This window comes from Pholcus phalangioides, unplaced genomic scaffold (genome assembly GCF_987345545.1).
Source record: "Pholcus phalangioides strain wild (caught in Gottingen) unplaced genomic scaffold, Ppha-v1.0 ptg000036l_1, whole genome shotgun sequence".
Classification (NCBI taxonomy): domain Eukaryota; kingdom Metazoa; phylum Arthropoda; class Arachnida; order Araneae; family Pholcidae; genus Pholcus; species Pholcus phalangioides.
The window spans coordinates 1256216-1269385 of record NW_028301623.1 but is presented as its reverse complement, the minus strand read 5'-3'; the positions used below and the strand labels follow the sequence as shown (position 1 = coordinate 1269385).

Genomic DNA, 13170 nt, shown 5'->3' with positions numbered 1-13170 from the left:
TGTCGTCGTCGGCCAACAACGAAGAATGCCAACAGCGCCCAGGCCTCTGACGCAGATGATAGAGGGCGACGCCCTCGACAGGCCCGAACACGAGAGACACAGGTCACTCATCGAGTGCGTTCCTGACACCAGGGATCCGGCAGCCACGACACTCGCCGGTGACCGCCCCGACTCCGGCCACTCAACAATCGGGCCACTGGCCGGTTGCGTTCCCGTCGCCGCCAACTCAGCAAGGAGAAGCCCGCCGGAATGTGCACGTGATATCACCAAGCCAGGAGACCACAACACCACCATCCGCCACAACAGCGGAATAGGGAAGAGTGGCTCAAATGGTGCACATCACCTTCCCAGTGGTCAGCCCCATGAGGTGCACTGAACAGTCTTGCCGGGCCATGTTCAAATCCAACCGTTGGACTGCGATGAAGCAATCTCTCCTTCGCCACCTGCGAGCAGACCACGGTATAGATATAGAAGACACGTTGTTTTGGTGCAGCCACTGCCACCTGCAGATCAGGAACAGGCTCGTAAAACGTCATTGCTGCCTACGCGGTCGCCCCCTCACAGCTGTAGGGAATCTTCGGTGCGAATACCAGTGCCCCGAGTGCTCAGATTCCTTCCCGAGCGAATACCAGTGCCCCGATTCCTTCCCGAGTGGGAGAGGTCTAAGAAACCACATGAAAGCCAGGCACGGAGCACCGCAGAGACAGTGGCCCACAGAATGCGCCGACACGGCCCTCTCCGCCAACCGGATCACCGCCAGTGGACAGATCGCCTCACCGTGTCTCACCGCCAGCAAGAGGAACAACCGCCACAGATCTGCCCGTTCATCTTGTGCCGCCAAGAGAGCAATCAGGGCAGCCGGTCCAGCAAGCCCTCACGCAGTCGCACAATCGGATCCTCAATCACCCACCAACGGAGTGACACCAGCCATGGAGGAGGACGCGGACGCTGCTGAGGGTGGGGAACCGGAGCCCTTACAACCACCGGATGCCACGACGATGGACCCACAGAGGGACAACTCGCCATCCGCTCCATACGTGGGTATCCTGAGAAACATGCTTGCGGACCTAGATGAAGACAACTGGCCGAGCTTCTGTGAGGCAGTTCGAGAACTCACATCGTTCGCGCAGGAATACGTGCAGCTCCCAGCCCCATCAAGTGGAACCGCGATCAGAAGAACAGACCCCCCTCAACCACAGACAGATCCAACGCCTGTATCGAAGGAACCGCCGCCGTGCCGTTAAGACCATCCTTGGAGAGGAGTCGTGCAGATGCACGCTCCCGGTGGAAGAGGTAGTGGCAAAATTCCATACTCAATGTCCTTTCGACGCAGAGGCATTGGCACCCATCGGCCACCCTAATCCTGCCTCAACACCCGTGGATCTATCTCCTCTCTCGACGGCTGAGGTACTAGGTCGGTTAAAGCGAGCCGAGAATTCAGCGCCCGGCCCGGATCGCCTAACCTACAAGCACTGGCTAGGGGTGGATCCGGAGGCACACGCTCTGACGACAATCTTCAACGGATGCCTCAAGATGGGTAGAATACCCGAGGAGTGGAAACGCTCAAGGACCATCTTGGTCCCAAAGGGCGGTGATTTAAACATGGTGGGGAACTGGAGGCCAATCGCGCTCACACCAACCGTCTACAAACTCTTCACGGGCTGCTTAAGCAAGAGGCTGGTCACATGGTTGGAAGAGTTCGAGATATTATCCTCTTCTCAAAAAGGCTTTCTAAGACACGACGGGGCCTTTGAAAATAATTTCATTCTGGAGCAAAGGATACAAAAGGCAAGGAGGGCCTCAGAAGACCTATGCATCATGTCTCTGGACTTTACAAACGCCTTTGGCTCCATTCCCCACGCCACCATTACTCACAATCTACAACAAGCAGGAGCGGGGGAGAGGTTCATCCGTATCACGAAAGACCTGTATCGGGAAGCAACGACGACGTACCACACTGATGAGGGCACTTCAGAAGCACTAACGACGACGCAGGGTGTCCGCCAGGGCTGCCCGCTCAGTGGACTACTATTCAACATTGCCGTCGACCCCGTACTGCGCTCGGTTCAAGGAGACACTAGCACGCACAATGTGCTAGCGTACGCAGACGACGTCCTGTTGCTGTCGAGAAACCCGAACACCCTCCAGCGACTGATTGACACCACATGCGAAGTCTCCTCCAGTCTCGGGTTGAGAATAAATCCGGAGAAATGCTTCTCCCTTCACTTGGGAAGTGCACCAGTAGGATGCCGGAGTACGACATTCCGTGTCAACGGGAACCCGATTCAGGCCCTGGAGGATGGGAACCACAAGAGCTTTCTTGGGAAACCCGTAGGATTCCGTCTACTGCCGGATGAAAGCTCTCTGGCTGAGTGCATTCAACGAGGCAAACACATAATGTCTTCAAGTCTGGCCCCCCTGGCAAAGGATAGACGCCTTGAAGACATTCTTCTTCCCCACGTTGCAATATTCAATCCGGACGGCTCAGAGAACGAAAGGCAGCTGGAAACGTATAGACGAAGCCCTGAAGCCACTCATAAAAGAAACGCGCCAGCAATGCCTACCTCCACGGAGACACCAGAGATGGCCTTTTTGGCATACCCGAGATGGCATCCGATGCAGACATAGGCAACATAGACGCGGCAGTAAAACTCCTGACTTCACGAGACCGAGTGGTCCAAGATATGGTGTGGACGGATCTGCGGGACTTTGTGTCAGCATGCATCAGGAAGCCAACCCCATCAATGGACGAGATAAACAACTTTCTGTCACGGACTGGGACAAGACACACGTCGCACCCCACAACGTCCGTCTGGTCGAGAGCACGGATGGCCGCTGAACACCTAGGTCTGGTCTGGGAGCTGACGGACTCTCGCCAGGTAGCAGTGAGAGCTGGAGACATAACGATCTCCCCGGAACGCCTGCCAACATCGTCAGACCTGGAGCGTGACCTGTCCCTATCGCCTGACACCTCAAAGTCCAGTGCATTGTCCGTACATCTGCCCCCCATGGCTTGCAAGAGTGATGGTGAAGAGAGGGGATCGAAAGCGAGCTCGTGAGACGAACCTCCGCCGGCCAGTGACGTTTCGTCATCTTCCTCACACAGCGATGCTGCAACGCAGACAGACAGACCGGCTCGCCGGAAGAAGAGGATCGGACGGGATGACCCGGAACTGGTACTCGCGAGCCCTTCAAGGATTCCTGAACCCTCAGCCCCCTCACAGACCAGCGCTCTGCCACTCGGCCACAGGACCAAGAAAGCGTTACAAACCAGGAGTAACCTCCCGGTTCCAGAGAGCCAGCTGGATTCGGATCCGCCGTCGCCGCCAGGTATGAGAACAGTAGTGCCAGAGACCCAAGCCCCGCCGGTTATGCCAACGGCTGAGAACCAAGTAGGGTCCAACGTGCAGGCGCTACAGTCTCCCCCTGGGGTTACCAGGCAACCTGTGAGTGACGACAGTGCACCAGAGGGGTCAGGTCCACAGCAGATCACGAGACCGCCACTACTGCCAACGCCAGCGTACGGTCTACAAACGGGACCACGAGCCACGCTGCTGCCCACCCCGGCTGGTCTAGGAAATCTGCCTGCCGCCAACACACACCGGATATCCCCGTCTCCGCCGCCCACGACAGGTGCGCGATTCCCCGGCTCCACGCCCGCAACGTGTCAGAGGGAGGCCCTGACGCTACACCTCGTCTTCCCCGTCGCCAGCCCGATGGAGTGCCCGGAAGCAGGATGCAGAGCCAGGTTTCGGGCCAAGCAATGGACGACAATGAAGCAGTCCCTCCTGCGCCACCTCCTCGCCGACCACAGCCTGGATATGGAGGCATCAAGCTTCTGGTGTGGCCACTGCCGAAACCCCATCAAGCGCCAGCAGGTGAAAAACCACAGATGTCTGCGCAACGGCCAGCTCATCCTCCCGAACAGTCAGCCGTCAAAACACCAATGCCCGGAATGCCCTGACTCGTTCCCCAGCGGGAGGGGTCTGCGGAATCACGCCCGATCCAGACACAGACAGCAACAGCGGCAAGCACCGCCACAAATTCATGCGAATCAACAAGGAGTGCCACACCCCCCGCCGCAAGCACACCCGCCACAAGCGAACGGAGAAATCGGATCACCGACACCGAATTCAAGCCAACCGACTGGGCCAGGAACCGACTCCCAGCAGTTGGAACCCCACGACGTGCCGGATGACAACCACGAGCAAGATGCCCAGCCAAGTGACGCGGTCCCTCGCGACCCTCAGAACGATGAGGATCCGTCTGCCCCGTTCGCCCGCCGACTCCGTGAGCTCCTGCCGGTCCTCGATGAGAACAACGAGCCACGCTGCTGCCCACCCCGGCTGGTCTAGGAAATCTGCCTGCCGCCAACACACACCGGATATCCCCGTCTCCGCCGCCCACGACAGGTGCGCGATTCCCCGGCTTGCGGAATCACGCCCGATCCAGACACAGACAGCAACAGCGGCAAGCACCGCCACAAATTCATGCGAATCAACAAGGAGTGCCACACCCCCCGCCGCAAGCACACCCGCCACAAGCGAACGGAGAAATCGGATCACCGACACCGAATTCAAGCCAACCGACTGGGCCAGGAACCGACTCCCAGCAGTTGGAACCCCACGACGTGCCGGATGACAACCACGAGCAAGATGCCCAGCCAAGTGACGCGGTCCCTCGCGACCCTCAGAACGATGAGGATCCGTCTGCCCCGTTCGCCCGCCGACTCCGTGAGCTCCTGCCGGTCCTCGATGAGAACAACTGGGACACCTTCTGTGGAATAGTGGGGGAGTTTACCACCTTCACGCAGGAATTTGTTAGACTCCCGGAGGTAACAGGTGGCACCAGAAACAGAAGCGCAAACCCGCGGAATCACCGGGATATTCAACGCTTATACAGGAGGAATAGGCGCCGAGCAGTCAAGGCGATCGTCGAAGCGGAAAGATGCGCGATTCCCACCGAAGAAATCGTGGCGAGGTTCCAAACAGCATCGGACTTCGACACATCGCTGCTGGACGACGTCTCCCACCCTCACCCGGCGCTCGAGCCAGTGGACCTCACCCCACTCTCACCAGCAGAGGTGCTCATCCGCTTGCAGCGTGCGGAGAACTCTGCCCCAGGTGCCGACAGATTAACCTACAAACACTGGCTGGGGGTAGACCCGGAGGCGAAGGCGTTGAATGTCATATTCAACGGGTGTTTAAAACGCAATAAGATCCCAGAAGAGTGGAAGAGGTCAAGAACTATTCTTGTTCCGAAAGGTGGCGACCCGACCCAAGTGGGGAATTGGAGGCCGATCGCGTTGACTCCAACAATATATAAGCTGTACACGGGATGCCTCTCCAAACGTCTGTCATCATGGATAAGCGCGCACGACGTCTTATCGCCGTCCCAGAAGGGGTTCCTACAGTTCGATGGGGCATTCGAAAACAATTTCATGTTGGAGCAGCGAATACAGAAGGCGAGGAGAAGCTCGAATGACATATGCATACTGTCACTGGATTACTCAAATGCGTTCGGATCCATCCCGCACGACGTGATCGCACACACCCTCATGCGCTCGGGGGCAGGACCGAAATTCATACAGGTCGCCAGGGATCTGTATGACGGGGCCACCACGTCGTACCATACGGACGATGGAGCTTCAGAAGAGCTCCCCGTCGTGCAGGGTGTCCGGCAGGGATGCCTGTTGAGCGGCTTGCTATTCAACATCTGTGTAGACCCCGTCCTGCGGGCCGCCCAGCAAAGTGTGGACTCCCACGACGTGCTCGCATACGCTGACGACGTGCTCATCATTGCCGAGAACCCGACAACACTCCGGAACCAAATCGACAATGTGTGTGAAGTATCCTCCCACCTCGGGCTGAAAATAAATCCACAAAAGTGCTACTCGATGCACCTCTCCCACGCACCAGCTGGCTGCAGAAACGCAGTGTTTGAGGTCAACGGCACACCCATCCCTACAGTAACCGACGGGTGCCATGGAAAATTCTTGGGGAAACCTATAGGCTTTCGGCTCCTCCCGGACAACGCCTCGCTCGAGCAGTGCGTGCAGTACGGCACCGACATTCTGACATCAAACCTCGCCCCTTGGCAAAGGCTAGATGCGCTGAAAAGCTTTTTCTATCCTTCACTACAATACACGCTACGCACCGCACAACGGAAGAAGGGAGAATGGCGCCGCATTGACAACGAGCTAAGGCCTCTCATCAAGAACACCCTTAACGTCCCGAAGCGTGCCGCTAACGCCTATATCCACGGAGACACGAGGGATGGTCTTTTCGGTATTCCCGAGGCCGCAGTCGACGCAGCGGTAAAACTGCTCACCTCAAGGGACCCGATAGTGCAGAACACGGCATGGGGTGACCTCAGCGAATACGTGGCGGCATGCCTCCGGAAAGCGAACCCTTCAACCGCGGAGATCAACGCATTCCTCACAAGGTCGGCTGCGAGACACACATCCCACCCGACATCCTCGGTATGGTCGAGAGAACGGATGGCTTCCGAGCACTTGCAGCTGGAGTGGGAACTGACAGACGACCGTCAGGTAGCCGTGAAGATCGGAGAAACAACCATCTCTGACAGGAGGGCGGTATTCAAGACCCTCCGAGGTATCGTTCGTAAGCGGCACTCTGCTGAGCTGGCAGCAATGGCACATCAAGGCAAGACTTCACACAGCTACTCACGCTCGAAGGCCTCAACACACTTCCACAGGGAGGGTAATTTTACCCGCTTCGCCGACTGGCGGTTCATCCACCGCGCGAGGCTGGGTCTCGTACCGCTCAATGGGTACCGCCACGAGGGTGATCCGGCAGCCAAGCGGTGCCGCAAGTGTGGTTACCAGAATGAGACCCTCCCGCACGTGCTGGACCATTGCATGGCCTATAGCCCACAGTATACAGCACGCCACAACAACATCGTGGAGAGGGTGAAAAACGCAGCCAGTGGAAGATGGGAAGTCTTCGCAGAAAACAGGCCAGTGATGGGCTCGCCGCTACGCCCGGACCTGATATTGAGGAAAGACGACTCGATCTTGGTCATTGATGTGACCGTGACGTTCGAGAATGGCCCGGAGGCGTTCGCCACCGCCAGAAGGACGAAAGAAGAGAAGTATCGCCCCCTGCTAGAGATCCTGAAGCAGCGATACTCGGACGTCCGCTTCGGAGCCATCATCGTGGGTGCCTTAGGGTCATGGGACCCTCTAAATGACAAAATAGTGTCGCGTTTGTGCTCTCGTCGGTACTCCGTCCTGATGAGGAAACTGATCGTGAGCGACACTATCGCAGCGTCCCGAGACACGTACGTGGAGTAGGTCTCGGGGATCCGGCAAACCTCTGGAAGAACATTGCGCCCAACAACGTCTACGGACAATACGAGTGCTGTAAGAACTGCCCGCGACAACACGCAAGCAAACTCAGCGGCCCCACTAATGTAAACATCCCCCCCGATGGACTGTGTATATAAATCACTCTGTATATTCATTCTTGTCACATATGTCCGCACCAATGTCTGTATCTCGTTCGCACCCATGTCTCATTTGTACAGAATTCCGTAACCATGTCCTTATATTGTATCGCATCATTGTATATTCCGCACCATGCTCCCATTTCTTTGTAAATTCACGCATTCATTGTATATCATCTGAATCCGCAATGTACATAAGTGTTGTATAGTCTCAGTAATGTATATTCCGCTTATATAAATCCCGCAGTATTGTATATAACTTGACGTACCGTGTTGTGCAAACCTCTAGAATATATGTATAGTCCAAGGATCGAAGAATATGAGAGTACTTTGTCTATTTCCCTGAGAACAGGTTGACTGAAGACCCATACCGGGCCATGTAAGAAAATTTTAAAACATGAATAAAAGCTTTTAAATCTGTTCTTATCAGCTTAATATCTGGTACGTCTCCTACATGGGGACAAGATATTAAACTTATTTTTGGAACAGGGCGGAGTGCTTTCAGCTTGCTGAACCTCTGCCGCGGGTCCTCTCGATATTGCACTACCTTCGAGTTGGGCCCATCCTCATGAAATCAAGTAGACTCTGCGTTTTATTCATAATTTCGCAATAATCATTCGTCGTCGGGGCGAAAACGACAAATTAGAAAGCGGTCGACGGGAAATTAAGTCCGGCGCACGACCCTGGGACTTGGTTTTTTTATTAAGGAGACGACGTGGATGCCACGTCCTAGTGAGGACGGGTCCACGCCGGTCGCTTCCTCGTTGTGCTATGCGCTTCCGAAATGCTGCCGCGGGTCCCCTGGACGTTTCTCCTGTTCCTGGGTGCCCCCCCCCCCTTCTCGATCGAGAATGCAAGTATATATTGGTCTCGCGTCGACATCTAGCGGTCGAACGTGCAAAACCCGAACGGAACGGCGCCCCGGGAGCCCAGAGACGACGCACCTGAAAGCAACATCTGGTCGAAGAGTCGTCTTCAACATACGAACGAGTCTTCCGACACTGCGCGTCAGACCCCAGCCAGGACATTAATTATAGTTAATTGTGATTAAATTTTAATTCGCATCTATCCCGTTATCGCTTCTCGGCCTTTTGGCTAAGATCAAAGTGTAGTAGCTGATCTTACCAGAGAACCGTCCAGGTGAAGGTGCTCCAGCACCAACTTGATGTGCCACGCCCCTCCAAACTTTTGCCGCGGGTCCTCCGACATCGAAAGTTAAGCTAGTCCCTGCCTGAAGATGATGTCCGGTTAGGCGAAGACAACGGCGTGCCCGAAACATTACCTGGTTGGCGGCTGATGACTCGTGACCACCCCTGCTCTCTCTTCTTCGTCTCCTCCTCGTCGTGATCCCGGGAAAGGCATATCTCAGGCATTTCAGCCTAGCCGTCGTCCTTGGACCCTTGCCTCATTATATGGCTGGGCCTTGGGCGTGCGGTAAGCGGAAGTGCCTGTTAGCCAATTGGTGGTGTGGCAGTGTTCGGGTCAGCCTCGGAGCTTTGGCTACGCCTGGCGGGGCTGCCCTACATCCATAACTTGGGTTCGGCAGGATGACCTCTCGGGGTTACTTGAAGAATTCGGGTCTATGCATGATGCCCACTCGTGTTCCCTCTCTCGAGGCCTCTTAAAGGTACTCAACTTCTTTTTCTCGGGACCTCTTAAAGGTACTCAACTTCTTTTTCTCGGGACCTCTTAAAGTGTCCCACCCCCCTGTCTAGCAAGTCCTATTAAAGGTCTCAACTCTCCCTGGGTTATCGCGAGACCTCCTAAAGGTTCTCTTTCCCTGGGGGTTGGCTCACATGGGACCTCTTAAAGGTCCCTTCCCTCTAGGTTGGTTACCGTGTAGAGGTCTCACACTCCTGGGACTTCGCGTGGGCTCCCCTCGGCGGGCAGAGGTCGCCAAAGTGTGGAGTTAGTGAACTTTTGCCACTAGCTCCAGGGTTTGGCGAGGCCTGTCCACCGAGAGGTAGAGCTACCAAGGCGACTAGTGGGATCTTCCCACCCAGGGGTTGTTCAACAGTCCCTTAAGGGCTCATCCCCCCCGGGCTAGGTTGGACCTCCTAAAGGTCCTCCCCATTGGTATCAAGGTTCCTCTTAAAGGTTCCACAACCCTAACGGATCCTCATAAAGTCCTCCAGCCCCCCCACCAATGGGTCTAATAAGGCCGCTGCTATCTCCCCTGCCCTGGTCAAGGGCACTGGCCGCCAACTGAGTTATGCGTAAGGTGCGTCTAGTCATTTTACCTGGAGTGTGTTGAAGTAAGAAGATCTTTGGTTTCCTCCCATAGTGCTAGCAATAACGGTCACCCTGCTAACATCACGTAATGCCGACCAATCTGAGAAGCGGGAAGCTGTTGAAGACGCCCGGTTCAGCACATCGTGTTCCAATTGCAGGCTTTTCACCATCTCATTCTGAACTGTTTCCGGAAGTGTCTCTCGCGCTGTTCGAGTCCCCAGGAGCGCAAGCGGACGGCTTGCATGAGGAGTCCTTCACGGTATCAACGTTGCCGAATACATTGTGGTCTAGTGACTCCGGGGAGGGTGATGTTCACACGAGCAACTCCAGCGGTGACAGGTCGACATCCCCGGGCCGCTTGGCCATCAACCTTGAGGAGAGAGACTGGCTCAATAATGACACGTCACAGACCCAACCAAACCAAGCAATGAGTGGTGAATTATGTCCCACATGGCCGGAAGGGAAGGACGATTCACTCTCCAACAGCAGTGAGTTCTAAGTCCACTTCACTGCGGAAGATTCAACACCCCATCCCTGTGCAAGTGGAAGGTTTATTGGGGACTCCCCCACCACAAACTAGGGAGGAGAGAGTCTCACCGCGATCGGAAAAGCCTGCTGCCGAATAGAGTCCTAGAAAGATATCTTTTTCTCTCTGCCGATTCATCCCTAGAAGGCCCAGCTGAAATCTTTATTCTGGCGTCTGCTACGATTAAGGATACTAAGGTCCAGTCCCCCAGGAGCTCAAGTGCAAGTGAGAAGAGCACCACTACTCGACCGTTGCCAACCGACTCAACAGTGGAGGAAGAGAGGCTGAGCGAAGAACCCATGCCTGCCAGTGGTTCGTCCTCCTCTGCACAGCGACGCGTCCACCCAAACGGACGGACCGAGCGGAAAGGCCTCAAGGAAACGAAAGAGGCAGCAGCGACGAGACTCGCCAATTCTCGTGATTGCAGGCCCCTCGAGGTCAGCGCAGCAGCCCGCCCCGTCACAGAGTACGGTGCTCCCCCTAGCACATCGCACCAAAAATGCCCTACAAGCTCGGAATAGACTCCCCATTCCATAGAGTCGAGAGGTGCCACACCCGACATCACCCGCTGAAGGTGACGCGGTAGAGCCAGAGACGCAAGGGGTGCCCACTGCCCGACCCGCGTTTCAGCGGCGTGGCCCTACAGCTCCGGAGACATTTTCGGGCCCAGATCTCTTGTCCCCGGCAGTCGATACACATCGAGCCGGCATTCAGCCAGCGCAAGCCCTCGCCGAGAGTACAGTGCCACCAGGTCGGTGCGCGCCCCACGACCAAGCCAGTGCATCCAACCAGGACGTGAGGAGTGAGCAAAGAAACCCGCCGTCGCCCCCCCCCCGGCACAGTGACGTCGACCCCAGTCGCAGCCAGCCGGAACTGATAGGCCTGCCACGGCTCGCAACTCATCACGACCCGTTCATCCGATCTGCCCGATGCAAAGGGGTCGAGCGTGCGAGGTGATCGGTAGCACATTCCATATGGCGTTTCCGGTCCCCCGACCCTTGGCCTGCCCAGAGGAGGGATGCAGAAGAAAATTTCAGGCAGTCACGTGGACGGCGATGAAGCAGTCGCTGTTGAGGCATCTTCTCGCCGAACACGGTTCTGATATCGCCACCTCACGATTCTGGTGCAACACATGCAAAGGGCCTGTGAAGAAAAGGTGTGTACGGAACCACCCGTGCCTACGGAGCTGCCCACTCCTCGATCAAGCGGAGTCCGCACTTTAGCACCGTTGCTCTGATTGTGTGGCTGCATTCGCAACGAAAGACGGACTAAAGAACCACCGGAGACAGAAGCACGCGCGGACCAGGGGATGGACCCAAAGAGCCCGACCGCACAGCGCCCCGGCCTCTGCCACCAGAAAGGCAGAGTGCGGGTCCGGACACACGCGGGTCAGACAACCCGAACGCAGTTGCTCCCACGCAGCTAGACGACCATGCCAGATCCTTGCCGACAGCTCCGCCCGCGGGAGAGGGGTCGATGTCGAGTGCTCATGGTCACAACCAGCCTAGTTCGCCGCCTGTGGATCACTGCATGGCGTACAGTCCCTTATACACAGCAAGACATAATGGTGTGGTCGACAGACTGAAGAAGGCGGCAAGCGGAAGGTGGGAGGTCTTATCGGAAAATCGTCCGGTGATGGGCTCCACCTTGCGTCCGGACCTGATCTTGAAAAAAGACAACGCCATCTTGGTCCTGGACGTGACAGTGCAGTTTGAAAACGGTCAGGAAGCCTTCGCCACAGCAAGGAGGGTGAAGGATGAGAAGTACCGCCCCCCTCGTGAATCTTCTAAAGGAAAGATACACGGACGTCCGCTTTGGAGCCATTATCATAGGCGCACTTGGTTCGTGGGACCCGCTAAACGACAAGATAGTATCCCGCCTGTGCTCCCGTAAGTACGCTGTGTTAATGAAGAAGCTTATAGTTAGCGAGACGATTTCCGCATCCCGAGACATCTACATAGAATTCATCTCCGGGATCCGACAGTCTACTGGCAGGACTATGCAGCTCACAGCCTCAGCAGCCAACCGACACGCTGCACCCGCCCAAGGGACTGAGCATCCCAACGCAAGAACAGTGCCGAATGACCCAGAATTGTAAATACCCCCCCGATTGTCTCGCATACATGTCCACCACCTTTCTGAACTCTTATCACAAGATTGCATCACCATGGGCAATCTATGGGCAATCACCATTAATTGCATCAGGTAGTGATCAATTGTAAATATAGTTCCCGAATCCTGTTGTACAGAAACTGCACCGCGCCTTGTATATATTTGTGCCCGAATCTATGTTTATTTTTGAATGTCCGAACCAATGTAAAGAAATGTCCGAATCTATGTGCATGAAGTGCGAAGTTGTCATATGTAGAAGCATCCAAATTTTATGTATATGAAAGTCCGAGACAACAAATGTAAATTCCGTCAAAAGTAGCGCATGTAAGAAATGCATCAGATGATTCGTGTCTCACTCCCTGGAAAGCAGGTTGACAAAAGACCCTATGTCGGGCCATGTAAAAATCCTTTTTAAAACATGAATAAAAGCTTTTTAAAATCTGTTCTTATCAGCTTAATATCTGGTACGTCTCCTACATGGGGTCAAGATATTAAACTTATTTTTGGAAGAGGGCGGAGTGCTTCCAGCTTAAAGTACGAACCAGGAAGGTCTCAACTCTTCCTGGGTTCTCGCGAGACCTCCTAAAGGTTCTCTTTCCCTGTGGGTTTGGCTCGCGTGGGACCTCCTAAAGGTCCCTTCCCTCTGGGTTGGTTACCGTGGGACCTCTTTAAGGTCTCACACTCCTGGGTCTTCGCGTGGCCTCTTCTGGGCTCCCCTCGGAGGGAACAGGTGGCCGGATTATGGAGTTGGTGAATTTGTGTCACTGGCTCCAGAGTTCGGCGAGGTCTTTCCAACGTGAGGTAGAGCTCCCGAGAGGACTAGTGGGATCTTC

General features: G+C 55.5%; 1 non-coding gene and 2 pseudogenes across 1 annotated transcript; all 3 read left to right on the top strand.

Annotated features, from left to right (window-relative positions):
• Window positions 1-7871: 7871 nt before the first annotated feature.
• LOC149066025 (U2 spliceosomal RNA) lies at window positions 7872-8036 on the top strand (annotated as a pseudogene).
• Window positions 8037-8542: 506 nt separating this feature from the next.
• LOC149066024 (U2 spliceosomal RNA) lies at window positions 8543-8657 on the top strand (annotated as a pseudogene).
• Window positions 8658-12741: 4084 nt separating this feature from the next.
• Window positions 12742-12936, top strand: LOC149066023 (U2 spliceosomal RNA). The gene has a single exon (XR_016195546.1). It is a non-coding gene; the product is annotated as a U2 spliceosomal RNA (small nuclear RNA).
• The last annotated feature ends 234 nt before the right edge of the window (window positions 12937-13170 follow it).